Genomic DNA, 16,092 nt, shown 5'->3' with positions numbered 1-16,092 from the left:
CATCACCCAGGAGTGGTAAAATGTGGAAAATAAGGACGTAAAGACTCTTTGAGATTTCATGATTCTGTGTGACGGAGATATAACTCATAGTAAACCGGATATTATAGTTATGAACAAAAAAAATAATGCGAAATTATTGATGTGACTTGCCCAAAGGACATCAACTTAACAGGCAAAAAGAATGAAAAAATACGGACCTATCAGAAACTGAGGGTGAGGATTGTGGAAAAATAAAAATTCTATGGTGTTAATAATCATAGGTGTGCTTGGCTCAATTCTTGATGATCTTATGAAACAGCTGAACTCCTTGGGAATCAGATACAATATCACCGTACTCCAGAAGTCAGTTCTGCTTGGCTCAGTAAGCATCTTACGCCATGTGTTTTCCATCTAATTGACTTTTTGACAAATTTCTCTAGCTTGGGTGTAAAAGACCGCTTTGGGGGAAAAACGGTATAAAAACAACACAACACTGTGTAGTTAATGGAATAATAATAATAATAATAATAATAATAATAATAATAATAATAATAATAATAATAAAATAATAGGAACCGTCCCTAGCAACTATAGACCGATCACGTGCTTAACCACTATGTGTAAGATACTGACAGCACAATTGAGGGAACAAATCTACCACCCCTGAATAATCGTGGACTCATCCTCGAGGAACAAAAGGGATGCCAAAAAGGAGAAAGAGGAACAATGATCTGCTATATATAGATCAAAAGATCCTAAAGGGGGTAAAAATAAGGAGAAAGAATTTAGCCATGGCATGGATCGACTACAAAAAAGCATACACCAGGATCCCACAAGCATGGATAATAAAATACTTTAAAATGTATAACATACCAAGCGGGATCACCAACGTAATAGAAAATGCAATGAAAACATGGAGACTGGAATTGACAGCTGATGGACAACACATAACAGAAATTAACATACAAAGAGGGATCTTCCAAGGAGACTCACTATTGCTGTTCATCATAGCCATGATGCCCCTGAATAGTATTCTGAGAAAGTGCCAAGCCGGATACTAAGTTCCCTAATATAGAGGAAAAAAATGAACAACCTGATGTATATGGACGATTTGAAACTTTTTGCAAGGATCGAGAAGGAGGTAGAGACACTAAATAACACTACCAGGATCTTCAGCTAAGACGACTATAAATACTTGGAAATTCTGGAAGCGGACACCATCAAAGCAACAGAAATGAAAGAGAAAATTGGAAAGGAATACCTCAGGAGAACAAGAAAACTCCTGGAAATGAAGTTATATAGCAGAAAACTAATAAAAGGTATAAATACATGGGTAGTATAACTAGTAAGATACTCAGGACCGTTTATAGGGTGGACAAAAGAAGACCACAAGACCAGGAAACTCATGACCATGCATAATGCTCTACACCCAAAGAACGATATTGACAGACTCTGCGTAAAAAGGAAAGACGGCGAGAGGGGACTGATCTGTATAGAAGACTGTGTGAAGGACACAAAAAAGAACTAGAAAATACATAATGCAAAACACTGAAAGGATAATTATGGCAGCGAGATACACGGAGAAAATTACAAAACAGAAAACAGAGACAAATGACAAAACGAGAAAAGAGAAATGGGAAGAGAAACAACTCCACGGAAGATTCATAAAATGACAAAAGATGAGAATAACGAAAACACCTGGACATGGATGCGAAAAGGATATATAAACCGAGAAACTGAATCTGCAGCACAAGATAATTCGATAAGAACCAACCATATCAAAGCAAAGATCGATAAAACACAAGAAAACAGCAAATGCAGACTCTGTGGACAAAGAATCGAAACGATAAACGATATAGTAAGTGAATGCAGCAAACTGGCCCAAAAGGAATACAAAAACAGGCATGACCAAGTGAGGAGGGCGGTGCACTGGGAATTGTGAAGCGGTTGCATTTTTACCGTACAGATAAAGTGTACAAACATAAACCCGCAACAGCACTAGAAAACGAGAACCACAAGATCCTATGGGATATGGACATACAGACAGACAAACCCATCCGAGAAAGAAGACCTGATGTCGTAATAATTAACAAGAAAGAAAAATCTTGTCCAATCGTAGACTTTGCTGTCCCAGCTGACCACAGGGTGAACATAAAAGAAAAGGAGAAACGAAGCAAATACACAGAGCTAGCCAGAGAGTTAAAAGGGATTTGGATGATGAAAAAAATCCAAATAATACCGATAATAGTAGGAGCACTAGGAACAATTCCGAAAAACTTTGAAAAAAGAATGGCAGAAAATGGTATCAGTGGAATAACTGCGAAACTACAACGACTAACGATAATGAAAATGGCTGAAATATTAAGGAAACTCCCTTGAATGCGGAGAATAATACAAGACAAGATAACGAATAAGCGTTACAGGGAATGAAGCTGCATATCTACAAGTTCTACACCCCCATCATGCATCCCCCCATCGTTTCATCACCGTTCTCCCCAATAAAAAGTAATACCAAAGGGCCGAGAATGGTCAATAAGGACTGAAAGACCAAGGAGCGAGAGCTAACCAGACCTCAGCTGGACAAAGCAAAGAGAACTGGGACCTTGGGGGGGGGCTGAGTGCCACTCAAATTCCAGTATAAACCAATGGCCACTGTCAGCGAGAAATCAATGTTAAATGGCTGTTGCGATGACGCAAATTTATTTGCAAATGCTATCGAAGGAGGTGGAGAGAGCTGGACGTCTGGGAGACTTGTTGTCACTCAGCTTCCATAGGACACCACAGGTTTTCAATCAGATCTGTTGTTGACTTGTGTGAAAGCTCTATGTGAGCCAATAATAATAATAATAATAATAATAATAATAATAATAATAATAATAATAATAATAATGTTTTTTGTATAAGAGAAATGTTAGAAAAAATGACTCTTGATAAGCCCTCAAAATAAAAAGATTAAACAAAATGTTTTGTAGAAATACAACAAATAAAGAAAAAAAAATCGTGTAAAAATGTCATGTTTTACTAGTATTTTGTGTCATTTTCGATTTTTGAGCGATTAGATTAGATAAGTTTAATGATAAGAAAAATTGTGAATATCCCTCAAAAGTTAGATTCCACTGGAACTGATGGTTATTTTACGTTAAATTTGAAATATATATATATGAAACTGATTTCGTACTTGAATTTCTAAAATAATTTTTTATTTTCGTTTCCGCCACGTAATAATCCAAAAAAAGTAGAATCTCATTCTGTGGGAATGATTCCACACACACACACACACACACACACACACACACACACACACACACACACACACACACACACACACACACACTCATTCTGTGGGAATGATTCCACACACACACACACACACACACGCATATATATATATATATATATATATATATATATATATATATATATATATATATATACTAGCAGTTCGGCTTTGTTCAGGCCCTATATAAAGTTCATAACTTTATGTTTATATGTATACTAGCATGAGTGCCCGACGTTACCCAGGTGTTTGGAGGTGTGTGTTGAGCAAAAAAAAAAAAAAAAAAAATGGTAATAGGAAGGCAGGCTCGAACCCGCACCGCAAAGGAGGAAAAGAACGGGAAAATAACGTGATGTCTTTGCTGTTATTACCACCGCCAAACCGGAAGCGACATAGGTTTAAATTAAGGCTAGGCAATCGAAAAGAGATTACTTTCGAAAATATTGGCGATAAAAGCAACCCCTCCCAGTAGAAAAGTGCTCAGTGTAGGGTGAAGAAAGTAATGTTTTTAGCGAATTTTTCGGTATTTGTCGTCTGAAGGGTCGAGCTTCCACACGATTCTGATCTTGTGAAAATCCGTCGCCTCTATCGAAAGTTTTAGGCAAACATGCAAACATACATACATACATTTATATATTAGTAGCTTAAAATTTCGACCCAAACCGATTAAAAAGCTTGCCCTATCTCTGAATACCCTTTATGTAAAATGTCAAATGTTTAGACCAGAAATTTTCTGAGTAATTTGGTAGAGACCGCAGAGGTCAAATGGTTTTTAACTTTGACCCCTATTATGACCCCTTAACATTTATTGTTTTGGGCTCAAATAAAGTTAATAAGTTAGATCCATGTCCAAGGAACCTATATCTAGAATTTCAAGTGTTTATACCCAAAATTGGTGGAGGAGTTTGATAGAGGCTGCAACGGTCAACTCTTCTAACTTTGAACTCTTGGAAGCCAAATTCCCCCCCCCCAAAAAAAAAAATAAGCTTGCTGCATGTCTGGATACCCTTTATGTAAAATTGTAAATGTTTAGACCGTAAATTGGCTTAATAGATAGCTTGAGAATGCAGAGGTCAAATCTTTTGAATTTTGAAACCTTAGCAGCCAAATCCTGAGCCACAAAACCGATTAAAAAGCTTTCTCTATGTCTGAATATAGTTATGTAAAATTTCAAATGTTTAGACTGGTAGAGACCGCAAAGATCAATTTTTTTAAAACTTTGACTCCAATTTGGACTCCTTAACATTGATTGTTTGGGTCTCAAATCAAGTTGAAAAGTTTGAGCCATGTCCATGTAACCTACATCTAAAATTTCAAGTGTTTAGACCCGAAATTGGCGGAGGAGTTTGGTAGAGTTTCAATGGTCAAATCGTTAAATTGTGACCCCTTGCTAGCAATATTTCTGGCCGAAAACCGATTAAAAAATTCCCAAATCTCAATACCTTCTATGTCAAATCTCGAATCCGTAGACTTAAAATTGACAGAGTAATTTGATAGGAAATATACACAGACAGACAGACGCAGAGACAATTTCACTTCTGGAACGCCGTTTCGAAAGTGCTCTCGAACGAGTTCTCGAGCGTACTCCTTTGTCTATGCATACGTTCTTTTTTTCTCCTTTCCGTGACGTCATTTCGCACACGGCATTTGCATGCAGCTGCCATACTCTGTTACAAAATATCCGATCGTCAAGAGTGCTAACATTTTAAAGTTTATCTGAGATCGATGTTGTGTTGAACGTGAGCTCGAGCAAAAACACAATCTATTAGCCTTCAAACTGACATGAAAGTGTAGTATCTGTTCTAATGTGAAACTATTACGAGCTCTTTGTTCGCGTCTGACATCCATAGAATAGAAATATTCCATAAACCTTTACTGTATCTCTTAGTTCCACCTTTCCACCAGAACAATGAAAGAATTTGCGCTTTTTCCACATTTTTCCGGATTCTCTGTCTTGATCATACGTGCTGTCAACAGTTAAGTGGAATGGCCACGCTTGTTTGTGTCATTCAAAGTATTCGTATTTTTTTAACTATTGTTAATCTTAAATTCCTAAGACTTTGAGAATAGACTCTTAAAATCTGATATATTTTTAACCCTGCATTAAGCAGATGCGTGTGCTTCCGCTTGAACTGAAATCGCAAGAGATACATCATACAGTACAATCACATTGATACACCTGTTCTCGTTAAATTACCGATTTGAAGCAACATGCAACCTGGTCAGTAGATGGTTGGGACTACCAGGCATTGTATGTCATCTTCCCACCATTAAAATATGGCTGATATTTTATATTTCCTGTAAACCTCTGCAATCCGGCGTAGCCCGTGCGCTAATGTAATACCGGATATTAAATGTTCGTTTCGTTTCAACACAAACTTCTACAAAGATGCAACTGTGGAATTTCTATGGATCTCGTTAGTAGAATTTCATTTATTTGTTTTCGGTTGTGATAAGCATATCGTGAAATAAGGCAACGTATTGCTGAGCCTGGCATCTGTTTACAGACTGTCCGGAATCGCTCCCCCGCAAATTTGGTGAAAGCTGATAGCCAAGGCAGATCTTGACAAGCAGAGCAACTAAAATCGCTGTTGTCTACACGGTCATCAAGGGTTGTCACAGCGAGTTTCTTCCCAGAAGAGCTTCGCCACCGTCACAAGCCTCGGGCAAACAGCAACAGTGTCCTTCCGCCTACGTTGGTGAAATGAGTCTGTCTAAAAAGACAACAACGAGGCTGTTCCGGTACTGAAAGAAAATCTCCCAACAAGCTCTGAACTCCACCGGAATAATGGTTAACACTCAACCAGGCCCTAGCAATGTTGCCAAATACATGACAATCTGATCAAGACGTTCGGTGTCTCTTCGGCGTCGACGTGAAATCCATTGCACACATTCTCACAAACTGCTCTCTGAGCGAGACGTGTTCCAGGACTTGAGGGATGTCTTGGGCATTCCTCGACGATTGATCTTGAGATAAAGCGAAACGTGATGATGATGATGATGATGATGATGATGATGATGATGATGATGATGATGATGATGATCCGGCATCAATATTAATATAAGTTCAACTAGCTATTTAATTTTAGGACGCTCACTGCGTCACCCACTTATTCTGCTTTCCGCATCGTTTACTTACAACAAAGACTACCAAAAAAGATTAGCTAGAAATCTATGAATGACAATATTAAACTCTTTTAAAAGAGAGTGTTTTTTTTTTTTAATTAGCGCCATCATTCGTTCACACCATGAGTGGTCAAGATAAAGAATTCGAAAAGATGTGAAAAAGCTTAAGTGGGAAGCTAGAGGTAATAAATAAAGTGAAGACAAGAAAAGGCAGAAACCGGAAGGAAGTAGAATAGGAGTCAGGTAAAGTATTTATCTCCCTCTCGTGGCGGGAAGATTAGACACAATGGTCAGGAAAGTTGGATTAGAAAAATCAGCGCCACCGAGGAAGCCAGCTCCGGCCTGCAAAAAGTGCCTGAGAAGCCCCGTTGGCACTTCCTGGTAGAGACGCTTCAGGCGATTAACAATAAACTAACCTCTTCTTGAAGAGAGAAGGAAGGCACGCCTGCGATGGTCGACCTTCTAGAGCTGCACAGGATCAGCTTCATACCGCAATCAACCGGAAAAGATGATTAGAAGAATGGTATAGCGCCATAACACAAACACAGAGAATGTGCGAGCTGGCAATTACATTGTAAAGAACAATTAAAACTGATAAAATAGAACGCATTCCCAGAACTAAAGAACATTTTAACATTTATTTTATGCGAGTATAGAAAACGTCTTAAGGAAACAAACGTTAGTTCACGTATACGAGCGGCCCCCTCTATATATTATTTTTAATTTTTGCAGCAGTTTATTATCGAATAGACACTAAACAACCAGATTATCGCAAAATGTGACGCAACTGGAAGATTGCGTATATAAAAAAGGAGAGAAAAAAAAATGAAAAGAAATTCGTCCAGCCAAAATCTTTGTAAATATCTAATGACGAAACTTAAAGATGACTGTAAATATGTATATAAAATTATCGAAAATAGACAACTTTCAAGTGAAATTCAAAAAAGGCCGAGCATCTTAAAAAAGGCAAAATTCGTGAAATTTGGTCTAAAAACATATAATGTATGATCGATTTAGAACCTGAGCAGCCCCACAAATTTTTAAACATTGATTTAATTTTTTCTTTTTCTTTTAATTAATAATTTGGTAGATTAATGTATATTCGATAACAGTCCGCTGAAAAAAAAATTAAAAAAAGAAGAAAATAAAAAAGACAAGGGGGGTGCCGTTCGTACACGTGAACCCAAACATTGATATAATTAACTTAAGTATAAAAACGGATAATTATCAACAGGAAGTCGTTTCCCTGTAGCTAGCGTGGCAAGTGTTTTCACGCTGATTCGAAACCCGGACACCAGATAACTTCAAACTGTGATCGACAACGTTAAGTATCTCACCTCTGCACCGCGATACTTACTACTGCATATGGGTGCGTGTGGAGAGTGAAAAAAAGAGAGAGGGAAAGGGCGAGGAATTGGAGAGACAGTAGAAATGTTATTAAAAGAGTGTGTAGATGTGATATAGCATTGTATGTCATCAAAACAGTTTAGCAAGCAATACAAAGCCAGGCGGGACTAATTTTCCTTTCATGGTTTTCGAGCTTTCTTTTATGTTTTCCTTATCTCGTGTAGACACGCTTTAGAAAAGTTCCATTGGCTGTGCGATTAAGCTAATGAACAGCGTCGGCGGCGATCTAATTGTCTCTATAGCAAGTTCAAATTGAATATAATACATTCCTGTGATTGACGCACTAATACTCTTGGGAACGATATAAATCCACAATAATCCCTAAGCTGCAGGATCAAAGTGCAGCATGTGTTTAATTAATCGTATATAACGATTGGTTTACATCAGATTATGTTTCAGAATTAAATAATCCGAAAAGGCTTCATTTCTGAATTTTTTAGATGAGGATTGATAATTCTAATTATATATTTATTCAAATTAATGTTCTCGTCCTGTGTGTTATTATAAGGTTTCGTTGCAAGGAGCCGTGGCGTAGCGGATAAAATTCAGTTCTAAGATATGCTCTTCTGGATGGGGAGGTGCAGGTTCAATCCTCACTGAGGGCGATATTCAGAATAAAATTGCGAATTACGTATGATTTCTACCCGGTCGTGGCAGACGTGAGTGAGACGAGTGTTAAAAGGTCAGCTCCCAAGATCAAACGTGATCTACAACAGTGTAGTAAATAATGGGCAATCAACGATTCCCCCACTAACCAACAATCACGAGGTTCTTTGCTCAGCAACCGAGAAGGCTAACATGCTTGCCAGTCGGTTTGCCTCCAACTCTACACTGGACCCTCTAAACCACCCCCTACCTGACTTTCCTATGCGGACAGACGCCACGCTAGACGATCTGGAAATCACCCCTGCTCAGGTGCATGCTATCATAAAAAACCTTGACACTTCCAAAGCATGTGGACCCGACCTCATCCCAGCTGTGCTATTAAAAAAGTGCTCAGCCGAAGTAGCTCCAGTTCTCTCCAAACTCTACAACAAATGCCTCAATGAATCTTGCTTTCCGAGCTGTTGGAAAACTGCTTCTGTTGTACCAGTATTCAAGAATTCTGGCGAAAGAACTGACCCATTAAATTATCGCCCTATTAGCCTCCTCCCACTTTTTGCCAAAATATTTGAGACCTTAATTAACCATGCTCTAGTCCAGCACCTTACAGATGCTAAACTTCTGACCGACCATCAATATGGATTTAGACAAGCCCGTTCCACGGCAGACATCCTCACTGTAATCTCTGAACGCATATACCATTCACTGGACAAAGCGGGAGAGGGCAGAGCGGTAGCTCTAGATATATCTAAGGCTTTTGACAGGGTATGGCATGAGGGTCTCCTCAGGAAGATTAGATCTTACGGTATCACTGGTAGAATACTTAACATAATTAAATCCTTCTTAGATAAGAGAAAAATCCAGGTTGTCCTCGACGGTCGTACGTCTAAACAATATAATATAAATGCGGGAGTGCCCCAGGGATCTATCCTTGGTCCTCTGCTGTTCCTGATATTCATAAATGACCTCCCCGACAAAACTGCCTCTGAGATGGGTATATATGCTGATGACACCACACTCTATAGCAGGCACGACAGGAAAACAAATGAACATATATCTAAAGTAATGGCAGAAACACTAGAGGATGACCTCAAATCAGTAGTGGAATGGGGACAAAAATGGATGGTAACGTTCAATGCCACCAAGACAAAACTGGTTTCATTCAATAATTACAAGAAACCTTCTCTACCACCTATAGCAATGGCCAACAACTCTTTAGCTGAGAGTACGTCTTTCAAGCTCCTTGGCCTAACGTTCACAGGAAACATGAGCTGGAACAATTACATCGAGGGCATTGCCAGGGCCGCTGCGAGGAAGGTGGGCTCTCTCTACCGTGCTAGAAAACTTCTAACACCCGAAAGTATCATGTACCTCTATAAGGCCACTATTCGCCCATGTATGGAGTATTGCTGTCACATTTGGGCCGGTGCATCGGCTACTAGTCTCTCGCTCCTTGACAGGGTTCAAAAGAGAGTCGCAAATCTGATAGGCCCTAAACTTGCATCAAAACTTCAGCCTCTGTCCCATCGTCGAAACGTTGCATCCCTCTGCCTGCTCTACAAGTATTATAATGGTGAATGCTCTGACGAACTGCAAGCACTTGTGCCCCCACGACGTGAACACCCTCGACAGACCCGACAAGCTACACAATCCCACCCCCACACTGTAGAGATCCCTAGATGTAAAAGATCCTTCTACTCCAGTAGTTTCTTCCCCAGAACTGCTAGACTTTGGAATTCCATTCCAGGTCACTGCTTCCCCAACTGTACTGACATGCATAAGTTCAAGTGCAACGTGAACCAACATCTCGCTGCCCTAATCCCTACATAGTACCCCAGTAGATGTTTCCCTTGATAGTAGCCCCCTACATTAAAGTGGCAATGTGCCTTGTTTGGGGTGAATATGTAATAAAAAAAAAAAAACTCAGGTGTCGAATGATATTATATAGCAATTACATCACGTGTTCGAGGGGCGGTATAGATTTCCTAGATATTGCGAGTCAGTGAAGCGGACAAGCAAGACATGACCAACAAGGGAAAATTTATTCGACACAATCGGTACGTCGACCATGTTTTTTGTTTGTTTGTTTTTGTTTTTTGTTTTGTTTTTTGTTTGTTCAATTTTCACCCCAAACAAGGCACAGTGCCACTTTGATGTAAGGGGCTACTATCAGAGACATAAGTTGCAGGGATACTATGAAGGGAGTTGAGCAGCAAGATGTCTGTTCACATTATACTTGAACTTCTGCATGTCAGTACAGTTGGGGAAGCAGGGACCCGGAAGCACATGTTCCCGCACGGAAATTCTATAGCAAGCCCCACTCTCCCGAATGATTTACTTCTGCTTATGCAGCTGCCATTTGTCAATGGCAGCATGCGTTCCGCAGATTCAACCGACATAAGTCCAGCTCAAATAAACAGAAGTTTATAGAAGCTAGAAATAATTGTAAGAGAGTGATAGAGACAGCTAAGACAGATTACTCTGAAACCACCAGAAAACGCATCGAAGCACAGAAATTAGGAACCCGGGATTTTTGGAAAATCTACAACAGCGTAGTAAATAATGGACAATTAACTATTCCCCCACTATCAAACAATCATGAGGTTGCTTGCACGGCAACTTATAAGGCTAATCTGCTTGCCAGTCGGTTTGCCTCAAACTCCACATTGAACCCGGTACACCACTCCCTCCCTGATTTTCCTCTGCGAACAGACGCCACACTAGACGATTTGAAAATCACCCCTTCTCAGGTGCATGCTATTATAAAAACAACTAGACACCTCAAAAGCATGTGGACCAGATCTCATCCCGGCTGTGCTATTAAAAAATGCTCTGCTCTAGTTCTCTCCAAACTTTACAATAAATGCCTTAACGAATCTTGCTTTCCCGACTGCTGGAAAACCGCTTCTGTGGTACCAGTCTTCAAGAATTCTGGTGAAAGAACTGACCCACTTAATTATCGCCCCATTAGCCTCCTCCCGCTTTTCGCCAAAATATTTGAGTCCTTAGTTAATCAAGCCCTAGTCCAGCACCTAACAGCTGCTAAACTCCTGACTGACAAACAATATGGATTCAGGCAAGCCCGTTCAACAGCAGATATCTTAACTGTAGTTTCTGAACGTATATACGGTTCATTGGACAAAACAGGGGAGGGTAGAGCGGTAGCCCTTGATATATCTAAGGCTTTTGACAGGGTATGGCACGATGGTCTTCTAAGGAAAATTAGATCATATGGAATCACTGGAAGAATTCATAATGTAATTAAATCCTTCTTAAGTAAGAGAAAAATCCAAGTTGTCCTCGACGGTCATACATCTAAACAATATGACATAAATGCGGGAGTACCCCAAGGGTCTATCTTTGATATTCATAAATGACCTCCCTGATAAAATTGTTTCGGAGATGGGTATATTTGCCGATGACACAACTCTCTATAACAGATATGAGGGGAAAACAAATGAACACATATCCAAGGAAATGGCAGAAACACTAGAGGATGACCTCCAATCCGTGGTGGAATGGGGACAAAAATGGATGGTCACATTCAATGCTGCTAAGACTAAGCTTGTTTCCTTCAATAACTACAAGAAACCTTCTCTACCACCAATAGCAATGACACAGAAAACATTGCCTGAAAGTACTTCTTTTAAACTCCTCGGCCTAACGTTTACAGGGAATATGAACTGGAATAGATACATTGAGAGCATTGCCAAGGCTGCTGCAAGGAAGGTTGGCTCCCTCTACCGTGCTAGAAAACTACTTACGTCTGACAGTATCCTGTACCTCTATAAGGCCACCATTCGCCCATGTATGGAGTACTGATGTCACATCTGGGCTGGTGCATCTGCTGTTTGTCTCTCGCTCCTGGACAGGGTTCAAAAGAGAGTCGCCAACCTGATAGGTCCTGAACTGTCATCTAGGCTTCAGCCTCTGTCCCATCGACGAGATGTTGCATCCCTCTGCCTGTTCTACAAATACTTTAATGGTGAATGCTCTGACGAACTGCAAACACTTGTACCTCCCCGACGTAACTACCCCCGACAAACCCGACAAGCTACTAAGTCTCATCCCTTTACAGTAGAGATCCCTAGGTGCAAGAAAGCCTTTTACTCCAATAGTTTCTTCCCCAGAACTGCGGGTCTTTGGAACTCCCTTCCGGTATTCTGCTTTCCCAACTGATATGCAGAAGTTCAAGTGTAATGTGAACAAACATCTTTCTACTCATCTCCCTTCATAATGATCCTGCTAATTAAGTCCCTGATAGTAGTCCCCTGCTTCAAAGTGGCACTGTGTCTTGTTTGGGGTGAAAATTGAATTTAAAAAAAGTGAATTCTAAAGTCTAGTAGTTCTGAGGAATAAATTATTAGAGTATAAGGCTTTCTTAGGGATCTCTGCTATCTAGAGGTACAATTTTGCTGCTTGTCGGGTTTGTCTGGGGTATTTATGTCGAAGGGGCACAGGGGTTAGTTGTTCGTCATCGTTTAAATACATGTAAAACAGGAAGAGGGATGCAACATTTCGTCGATGGGACAGAGGTTGAAGCTTAGATGACAGTTCAGGGCCTATCAAGTTGGCGACTCTTTCCAACACTGTCGAGGAGTGAGAGGCTAGTATCAGATGCACCAGCCCAATGTGACCACAACACTTCATAAGTGTTCGATGGTGGCCTTATAGAGGCACAGGATACTTTCAAGCGTAAGTAACTTTCTAGCACGGTAAAGAGATCCCACTTTCTTTGCAGCAGCCTTCGCAATGCTCAATGTTTAGACTAAGTAATAAAATTAAGTGAAAAGGAGTTGCTTTTAATTTCTCTTTTCGTCTCTCCGCTCGTGAAGAAACGTTCTCTTTCCAACAAAATCTTTGAAACCGCAACAAGTCTCTATTGCTTCCAAGCATGAGTTTCATTCGGCTAAGTTAAACGGCCGATCAATAGCCACTGTACGATGCAACCATACACGTAACGACACACATGGAAAAGTGACGATAAAAAAGGAAGAACGAATAGCGACCGCGCACGTATGTAAACAACTTTTATTGCTTGATTCTTTTTTTGATCGCTCACTGGCAACAGTACTACAAGTGCATAAACACGCGTTTGTTAAAAGACGATGTGCGAATGGTTTGTTTGTGTTCGTTTAATGTTTGTTTGGTATTTAAATGTTACAGTTTTGCAAGGAATAACTAAATCCCTAAAATGGTTGATATAACACGTAAACGACAAATCAAACAAAATGGTGGATAATTTAAATGTATTGTCCATTGGCATTATATAAATCTAAAAGGTTGATACGTCGTAAAATAGCGCAAAATAAAAAGCAATTGGGAAACCGTTTAGAATCGATATTGTGTTTCATACATAAAATAACAGCATAGAAAACATATGTAACAAACTTGTCAGGCCTAAAAGCCACTCGACGGAAAAGGTTAATGAGATGCATAGATTGTACCTAGGAGTAAGACAAAAATGCAGGTCTTTAATGTAGCGAAAGTCCAGTTACGTAAAACGAGGCACTCTGGATTTCGGAAAAAAATTAATTGCCTGAATCTAGAAGAATTTTTCCCTAATGACCGACGACAGAAAATATGAAACGAAATATCCAAACAGATGCTACACTTTGCTCCCAGCCAAAAATTGAAAATGGTGAATGGAAGAGCAGTTTTATTTCTTATAGGGGACGGTTTATGATAACATTCGTTCACATTATAATTTAAGACGACCATGTTGTAGTATCACAGGGAAGCAGTAATAGTAATGCGTTCTACACATGGGAAGTTCTCAGAAATAAATTTTTCGTTAGTAGAATTTTCGTTTGACAATGCTGAAAAACCGGCAAAGTCATCCCTTCTTTGGTTTTTCATTTTTCCTTCTTGTTTAATTCGCGGTATTAATCTTGCATAGATGCCAATCTAAGTACATTTCCACGAGATTCTGTCCATTTGTCGACATTATTAAGGTTAAGTAAAAAAAAAATACGTAAGAAGGAATTAATTTTAACCTTTCTTTTGGTCTCTTCCCGTCGGTAACGAACTTTTCCCGCTAATAAAACCTTTTCAACCGAAACAAGTCTCCATTGTTCCATGCACTTAATAGAAACGCGTGTATATCGGCGTAGATAATATTAAGCTCGTAATTTCGCATTTTACATCACGACGCAGATAAATACATTAATAAAGCACCTGCTGATATATGCATAAAATCATTTTAAAGATTTACTCATTTTTAATTAGTGACGTCACTGAAGATTTTATGGAATCTGAAAATCGAAAGTGTAGGATCTTTGCACTGCGTATTACAAACAGTATCCTTTATCCCTAAAATGCGTTTCCAATCACGTATCAACGGGCTGTACATCAATCACTGAGACGCATTCTGTTTGTGGGTTTCTTTTACATACCGGGACCCTACGTCAGTAAGTAGAAGCGATGTTAACTAGTATACATTTTGTGGGCGTTACATTAAGTACATGTCAGAACAACCTGATGGTAAACAGAAATAGACCCAGTGCATCTACCGTGATTGCAGCAATGGTCCCAATTTCATCTCCCTAGACAAAAGGCGCTAGAATTGCAGGCATGGAATTTATAGATAAGCATTACATCACGTGTCTGTCATAGGATGGAGTTTCGAGACAGTTCGAGCTGAGGACGCAGACAGACAAGAAGTATCCGACAATGTAGAAATCCAAGTGAATATTTGCTTGGGGCTCTGCTCGTTTGTCAGCCCTTTTTTAAGGCTAAGTAAGAAAAGTATTTCAGAAAGAAATTAATTTTAGCTTCCTAGTTTCTCCCAATCGATAACGAACTTCTCTCACTAATAAAACCTTTGAAACCGCAACAAATCTCCATTGTTCCATGCACGGGTTTTATTTATAACAGTTCAACAGCTGATTAACAGCCAGTAGACGATGCAATCACACAGGGAATGATAAACAAAGAAAAGAGACGATTAAAAAATGAAGACTAGACCGCGCAGGTATGTGAAAAAAAATGACTTTTATCAATTCTTGCTCGCTCACTATTGATAAAGCACATGTGTAGAAGTATTAGTTTATGTGAAAAGATTATGTGTTTTTTTTTCTTTCTTAACGATTGTTTTTGTTTATAATATATGTTCTATAAATGGAAAGTTCTTAGAAATAAACTCTGTTCATGGAATTTTCGGCTGAAACTGCCACAAAAGCCATCCATTCTATTAGTTTGACTTCTCATTTTTTTCATTCTCGTTTTATCCGCAGTATTAATCTTGCATAAACGCCATCTGTAAACCGTACGCATTCATAATGTGATTTAAAATCATAATGGAATACGTAATTTCCTGCCTCTTTTTCTGCATTAGATTTGACAGTTGCTCTGAGATTATATCGTAAGCCTCTCGGCCAGTTGGAACGTGATAAGCGATAAATGCAACGAAATCGAGTGATTAAAACACTAAACAGAAAAGTGTAATTGTTCTTGCGTATAAATGCCGTGCAATTAGCGTTTACAGAAGATCAATAATGTACTATTATATGGATGATTGTGAGTTGATCAAGTGCAACGATTATAATGACGACAATATATATATATATATATATATATATATATATATATATATATATATATATATATATATAATGGCTTCCTTTAATCTTGACGGACGATGGATACCCCTTGTAAGGGTGCCTACGGGTGAAATTTTTGCGGCAAGAGTTGCGCAATTT

Source organism: Euprymna scolopes, chromosome 37 (genome assembly GCF_053919585.1).
Source record: "Euprymna scolopes isolate OS-2025 chromosome 37, ASM5391958v1, whole genome shotgun sequence".
Taxonomy (NCBI): domain Eukaryota; kingdom Metazoa; phylum Mollusca; class Cephalopoda; order Sepiida; family Sepiolidae; genus Euprymna; species Euprymna scolopes.
The sequence above is the reverse complement of the archived record's forward strand: the minus strand, read 5'-3'. Positions refer to the sequence as shown.